Source organism: Cnephaeus nilssonii (assembly GCF_951640355.1).
Source record: "Cnephaeus nilssonii genome assembly, chromosome: X".
In the NCBI taxonomy this organism is placed as follows: Eukaryota; Metazoa; Chordata; class Mammalia; order Chiroptera; family Vespertilionidae; genus Cnephaeus; species Cnephaeus nilssonii.
Window position 1 is genome coordinate 67,729,985 of NC_137071.1, and position 7,379 is coordinate 67,737,363.

A 7,379-nucleotide genomic window follows, 5' to 3' on the forward strand; every position below is an offset into this window, starting at 1 on the left:
AACAAATTACCATGGAATGGGGCCTTAAAACAGAAATTTGTTCTCCCACAGTTCAGGAGGCTAGAAGTATGAAATCAAGGTGTAAGCAGAACCATGTTCCCTCTAAAGTCTCTAAGGAAGGATCTGTTCCATGCTTCTCTTCTATCTCCTGATGGTTCCTGGCAATCTTTTGTGTTCTCTGACTTGTAGCTACACAACTCCAATTTCTGCCTCAGCTATCACATGGTCTTATTCCATATAGTGCCTGTGTCTCTGTGTCTTCAGACCGCCCTCTCCTTATAAGGACACCAATTATTGGATTTCAGGACACAGCCTAATCTAGTATGACTTCATCTTAACTTTATTATATCTGAAAAGGCCCTAGTTCAAAGTAAGGTCACAGTCACAGATTCCAGGTAGAAATTAATTTTATTACTCAACCCACCAAACCTTGGAATGTCACCTAATCTGCCCATGCCTCAGTTTCCTTGTCAATAAATTAGTGATCATTTCTCCAGCCATTTCTATACACAATTGTAAGATTCCTTTGGGAGAAACAGTGTGTACTTGTGGACTTATACATCCACATTTGTGATTCCTGAACCAGTTTGGAAGATGGACAGCTAGTTTGTTTCTCCCTTCCAAAATGTAAGGTTGCTTACTGAAGGAGAGACAGTTATAAAGAAACAAAACATTACATGGTATAAAACTACAGTCTATACCCAATCCAATATACACATTGCATTATTTAATATAAATGATAGATGTTCCAGAGGTGATCACTTTTGTAAACTAAAATGTGCAGTCTTTTAAATAGAAATAAATACTGAGCCATAATCAGTGAAACAAAAACTTTGAAGTGTTTTTCCAGAATAAGAATTCATTCAAACACTCCCCTTTGGTCTCCAGAGCATAGACATAAACCCAAGGCCAGGGTAAGATCAGTCTCTGGCTACTTCAAGTAGCTCTCTGTATATTCAAGACTCGTTTACCAACTGAATACACAGTATAGTGAGCCCTGTTGAATTTCTCTGAATCCTACTGGTATAACCTAATATGGTATGACCTCATCTTAATTTAAATACATCTGCAAAGACTCCATTTCAAAATAAGGTGGAAGAACACCTTAGGTAGAAGTACACCTATAAGTTTATCATTATTTAGAGCTAATCAACAATGAGCTTTAAGATTAAGTTGAATAAATAGAATGTTCTTGGTTACAGCTTTCTCCTGCTGGAGGCTTTTATATCTCTTTACTTTGTTTAGTGAAGTTAGTTGTTGGTGTTCCATGTGCTTGTATGGGAAAAGGTATATATCCTATTAGCAATAATTTTGCCTCCATTGAAATGAAGGAAAAAAAGTAACACAGAGAGCAAATTACCCCTTTGAGTTAATCCTTGAGTAGTTTCCCTTGGGCAATCTGTGTACTTAATGATGGATTGTTCTGCCAGATGACAGGACTGAGAAAACCCATCCTCTATTTCAGCACAAACCACCTACACTTCAATAATAGCTTTGCTTCAAGGAAAGAGAGAATTGTTTCATATGAAAATTAGGCAGCCCAAGTAAAAATTCTGGTAAATTTTTTCCCAAACAACAGCTGGCTGTTAAGCCATGCCTTCAAGGAAATATGTGAATTTGAAGATTTGGGGGGTGCCAGAATGTTCCTCTACTTTGATTAACCAGATTGATTTTTCTAATCAAGCATTAAGATAGAACCAAGTAGCTCAGGCAATTTAGAACAGTCTATGCAACTGGTATTTCTTTGGTACTTTTCATAAGAGAAACACAGCCAATTTGAGTGATGGTATAGGTTCACTAGGATCAGTCTGGAGCACCTGGCAAGGAGATATTCATTTGAAACAATCTCTAAAATAAATTGGGGAAGAAGGTTGTGGGCTTTGGAATATGGGATCTGCCTATAAAGTTCAAGTGGTCTCTCTGCAGAGGTAGCCTCTCTCCCTGATTCTGTTAGTGTCAGCCTGGAGCTATTGCCAGATTATCCAATTTACCCCAAAACTATTTTAAATAATATTATATTTTCTATTTAGAAAGCATGATAGTCATTATGTCAAAATCAGAAGGTTTTTGGACATTCTGAATTTATTTTACAGTTTAGTACATTTTCACTTTTGAATTACATATAGGGAGAGTCATAAATTGTTCAGCACTAGGTTTTAATCTATTCAGGACTAAAGCATGACAAAGGAATTGTTTACCATGTTAACAATTGGAGCATTGTTAAAGGATGTTTGATGAAGAGGGTATAAGCTCCAGAATCTGGGAATCTGAAGTTGAATGATTCTTTCTACAAACAAAGGTCTTTATCCATAGATCAAGGATGGGGAAAGTCTGGCCCACCAGTCATATAAGGCCTGCGAAGTCATTTAGTCTGGCCCTGCCAAGGCATTAGGGGTGAGTTAATTAAATGTTTAACCAAATATAGCAGGCTAATTTTTAAGTTGATAATTTTAGTACGGCCTCCAAATGATGCTATAACTATCCAAACGGCCCTTGGCAGAAAAAAGGTTCCCCACCCCTGCCATAGATCATACCAGAAGCCTCTTGTCTTTCTGCAGTTCCTGAGGGACTGAAGGGAGACTTGCAGACTAGTTTTCAGAGAGAAGATGCTAGCTGGTAAGCCCTGTTTACCAGGCCATAGCAGGTCTGCCAAGCAGAAATACCCTGTGGAGAAGAGGCTGTATGTTGGAGAATCATGATGGTAGTTGTTTTGAGATGATCCAGGGTTGCAGAGCTGCCAAACAGGCACCTGCTCCCAGCACTGAGATTAGGAGAGAAACCAAGCATACAAACAGCTCCACACCTACCAGTATTTAACCTCCTGTTGCTAGGAATTGCAATTTCTTGATTCACTGGGGATGATGGAAAAAGTACTGGAGCAGTAAGGCATGAGTTCTATGTAGGCTAATGTCAAAGAGGTTAAAGTTCTCCTCTGAAACCAGACAGTACACAGTATGCTCAACCTCACATTTGTGATTAGGGGGTCACACTCAGCTACACAATCATGGAAATCAAGCTCCTTGAAATTCTGCATGGCTCTTTAAACAAACAGAAGCTTCAGTCTTTATTCTGGGCTTTTTTTCTGAGTCTATATTAGACAAGTATGGAAATCCAGTTCAGGATTTTACTTCCACTGTGATGGACTAAAGCATTAACTGAAGGACTGACCCAGCCAGACAAGTAGATCCCTGCTTGAGCCAGTGCATTCACTTGAAATAACTTAGTAGCAGGGACTTTCACCTCTGCAGGCATAGGTAAATCCTAGATTAGCGGTCCTTGTCATTCCTAAATGGACTGAACATCTCCTGCTGCTGGGCTTTCATTAACAAACTCTGAATAAACTAAAGGAGCAATAAACAAGCCTCTTGCTGTGCACACATATACTCACAACCTCTTCCACTTTTGTCTCTTACCTCCTGGGATTCTCACTTCATGCTGGGTTCTTTGAACAATATTTTCCTCAGTGTCTTTTTACTCCAATAACACATCCACTTCTTTTAGCTCTACTCTCTTCAACTCCTCTTTCTTTGCTTCCCAACAGCACAATGTATTCATCTCCCACATATTTCTTTTTGTTTCCTCTGTCTACAGTGACAATTCATGCTCAAAAATAGAACTCTCCCGTTCCCTACCTTCTGCCCTCCCCATCCAACATGAACAACCCTAAATAACAACCCATGTCAGTATAGATGAGGAGATCAAAGCACAAATGATTCACAATGCCATATCCAGACTCAAAGAACTGGACATCTCCATTTGGAAAGGAACCGTAGAGAAAGAATTGACATGGGCAGGTAGGCAAGAAGGAGTCCTGAGTTTGATACTGGCTGTGTGACCTTGAAAATTTCATGATAGTTCACTATACTTCTGAAATCCCATTTTCTTAAAAAAAAAAAAACAGACATAATTAAAATGTTCAATGCGCAAGAGACTCATAAGTCAGTTACACAAAAGAAACATTTTACAAAAGTCATAAAGAACTCCATAAATCCCTATCTGGAAAAGTAGGAAGATTATTGAACATAGGAGGCAGAGACTAGCAAATTTTGCTCTATGAATCTGTCCTTGACTATCTTCCCCTCTCATTCCATTTTCTCTTTTTTTAAAAACAAAATATGTTTTTTTATTGATTTCAGAGTGGAAGAGAAAGGGAGAGAGAGATAGAAACATCAATGATAAGAGAGAATCATTGATTGGCTGCCTCCTGCACACCCCCCAGTGGGGATTGAGTCCGCAACCCAGGCATGTGCGGACAGGGAATTGAACCGTGACCTCCTGGTTCATAGGTCAGTTCTCAACTACTGAGCCACACCGGCTGGGCTCATTCCATTTTCTCTTCATGAAATATCTCAGAGCTAAAATTCCAACCTATGTGCTGATAATTTCCAAATCTGGATTTTGGGGATTGATCTAGCCACTGAGCTTGGCACTTATGTATCAACTTGCATACTTACTGGACATCTCACACACACTGGGATGTCCCAATGATATTTCAGATTTATTTTGCCCCTAATCTCCTCTTATTCTCTAATCCATAGAGAGAACAATTATCCATCCAATTATCACAGTCAGAAACATAGAGGCTAGCTTTTCCCATACTCCCGTATCCATTCATTCTACCTCTGTAACATAAACATTTGTTCCTTCCTCTCCCTCACCATTACACCATTCTAGCTTTGGGCATCATCATGTCTTACTTGCATTTGTTCATGATCCTCCATATACCTGTCACTGTGATTTCCACTACCACCACTATTCCACTCCTTCCTCCCTCTTCAATTAAATACCTATTAGTGTCAGGCTCTGGGCCAGATATCTGCATGCATATTCCTATTTCATTCTGGTAACAATCCTTTGAGGTATGCACTATTATTATCACCATGCTACAAAGGATAAAACTAAAACACAAATAAAAGAAATACAGTCATTTGTTCAAGAACAAACAGCTCATTTAAATTCAATTGCAGATATACCAGACTCCAAAGTCCATGTTCTTTCCACCACACTAAGCCTCACTCTTTTTCCTTTTTATTGAACTTATTGGAGTGACACTGGTTAGCATAATTATACGGGTTTCAGGTGCACATTTCCACAACTCACTATTTGTACACTGTATTGTGTGTTCAATACTCCAAGTCAAGTCTCCATTCATGACCATTTATCCCCTCCTGTACCCTCCTCCACCTCCCCACACCACCTCCCTCTGGCAATCACCACACTGCTGTCCAGGAACAGGACTTTTTCTCTCTTTTTGTTCAATCCTTTCACCTCCTCATTCAGCCCCCCAGCACCCCCTGATAGCTGTCAGCTGCTCTCTATCTATGAATCTGTCTCTATTTTGCTTGTTAATTCATTTTGTTCATTATATTCCACATATGAGTGAAATCACATGGTACTTGTTTTTCTCTGGCTGGCTTATTTCACTTAGCATAATGCTCTCCAGGTCCATCCATGCAGTCCCAAATGGTAATATTTCCTTTTTTTACAGCCAAATAGTATTCATATGTGTAAATGTACCACTAAAGATTCCACCAAAAATCTACTAGAACTGATGAGTGAATTCAGTAAAATAGCAGGATACAAAATAAAATCCAGAAATCAGTTGCATTTTTATATACCAATAATGTACTTTCAGAAAGGGAAATTAAGAAAACAATCCAATTCAAAATTGCTTAAAAAGAATAAAATACCTACGAATAAAGTTAACCAAGGTTGTAAATGACCTTTACTCAAAAAATTATAAGACACTGAAGAAAGAAGTTGAAGAAGATAGAAATAAGTGGAAGCATATACCGTGTTCATGGATAGGAAGAATTAACATCATTAAAATGTCCATTCTATTCAAAACAATCTATAGATTCAATATAATTCAAGATACCAGGGGCATATTTCACAGCACTGCCTCCCTTTCTCTGGCATTATTTCTAGGATTCTTCATTAGAGTTATTTGGTTCTTCTTTCCCTCCTAAACTGTGTTTTGAGGGTAAGCATCATGTCGTTCTAGTTTACTATTGTATGCCTACCACTAAGCACCATGCCTGGTGTCTAGCAGGTGCTCAATATGTAATCACTGAATAAAAATAATGACTGATTCAAACCCACCAAAGAATGGGTTCCACGAGTTCATGCATCTCAACTTTTGCCACATCATATCCTCACTAGGGCATTACTTCGCCTATTGTGTCCACAAGAGGCCTGGGAAGAATGTATGAGACTAATTCCACTTATTTCTCCCCCTTTGCCCCCGCCCACTTCCTTTGTGATGGCTCATGATACTTTTCAACCTGCTGGGTTTTTATGCCTAGTAAAACCTTTATTCACTTACAACACAGCCAGAAATGTGACTGAGATGCCATGAATCCCAGATACCAATAAGATTAGGGTGAGGGGTGAAGGATGATTTTTTTCTGCCCTCCCCAGCTTAAATGGGCACAACTCTGTGTCTTTCTGAGCTAGTAAGAGAAAATCAGGCTAACCAAATATTTTACATTTTTTACTAATAAAATTTGGCCAAGAGCCACTCATTTGGTTTAATGATGCAGCACATGTTCTTAAGACTTGAACTCTAATAAGGACTGTACAGGCACTTGGCAGCACATACTCTATCAAGAGGTTTTGAAAACTAGAAAGCAAACAAAAGTACAATTTAAATGTAATACCACATCCACTGAGGCTGTCACTCAAGTGTCTACTAGTGATCTGACACCAAATCAATAGTATTATGGTTCATTGAAGTCAGATCAATGGTTTCACAAAGTTTCAGAGCAGCAACAGAAGCACAATAGCAAACTTCATGTCTCTTGTATATTATTAGAAAGGAGGTAATCTCTCAGTGCCAAAGCCTCAGAACATTACTGCCAGAAGACTCTGGGACTCTAATTGAGATGACTGGGTATGCCTTGCCATCTTCTTTTCACCCACCTTCTCTTTCTATCCTGCCTCTTCCTGCTCCATTCTCCATGAAAACAAAAAGGAACAAGGTTAATAAGGATTTCCCTTAACCCTACACAAGAACTAGAGAGACTTGGAAAAGATGGCGACCGGCAGGAAGGTAGGGAGAGAGAGAGAGTGTGAGTGAGGAACCCATAGAGGAGAGTGTAGATGTGTGTGGTGTGTGTGTGTGTGTATGAGATAGGGTCAGTTAGATTCTGCAGGTCTTCCAAGGGGCTCCCGAACAGGGCAGCCCTAGACGGCGGAGCCCCATGCACAAAGCGGACACTTCTCGGCGGCTGGTGCGGACGCAGAGACCACGCCATCTTGGGAAACAGAGCTGCCCGAGACTCGGATCCTGGCTTCCGACACAAACCAGGACCCTGCAGCCACTGGGGACAGAGAACTGCTATCACAGCTTCAGACAAACAAACAAGAATCCAGACTTC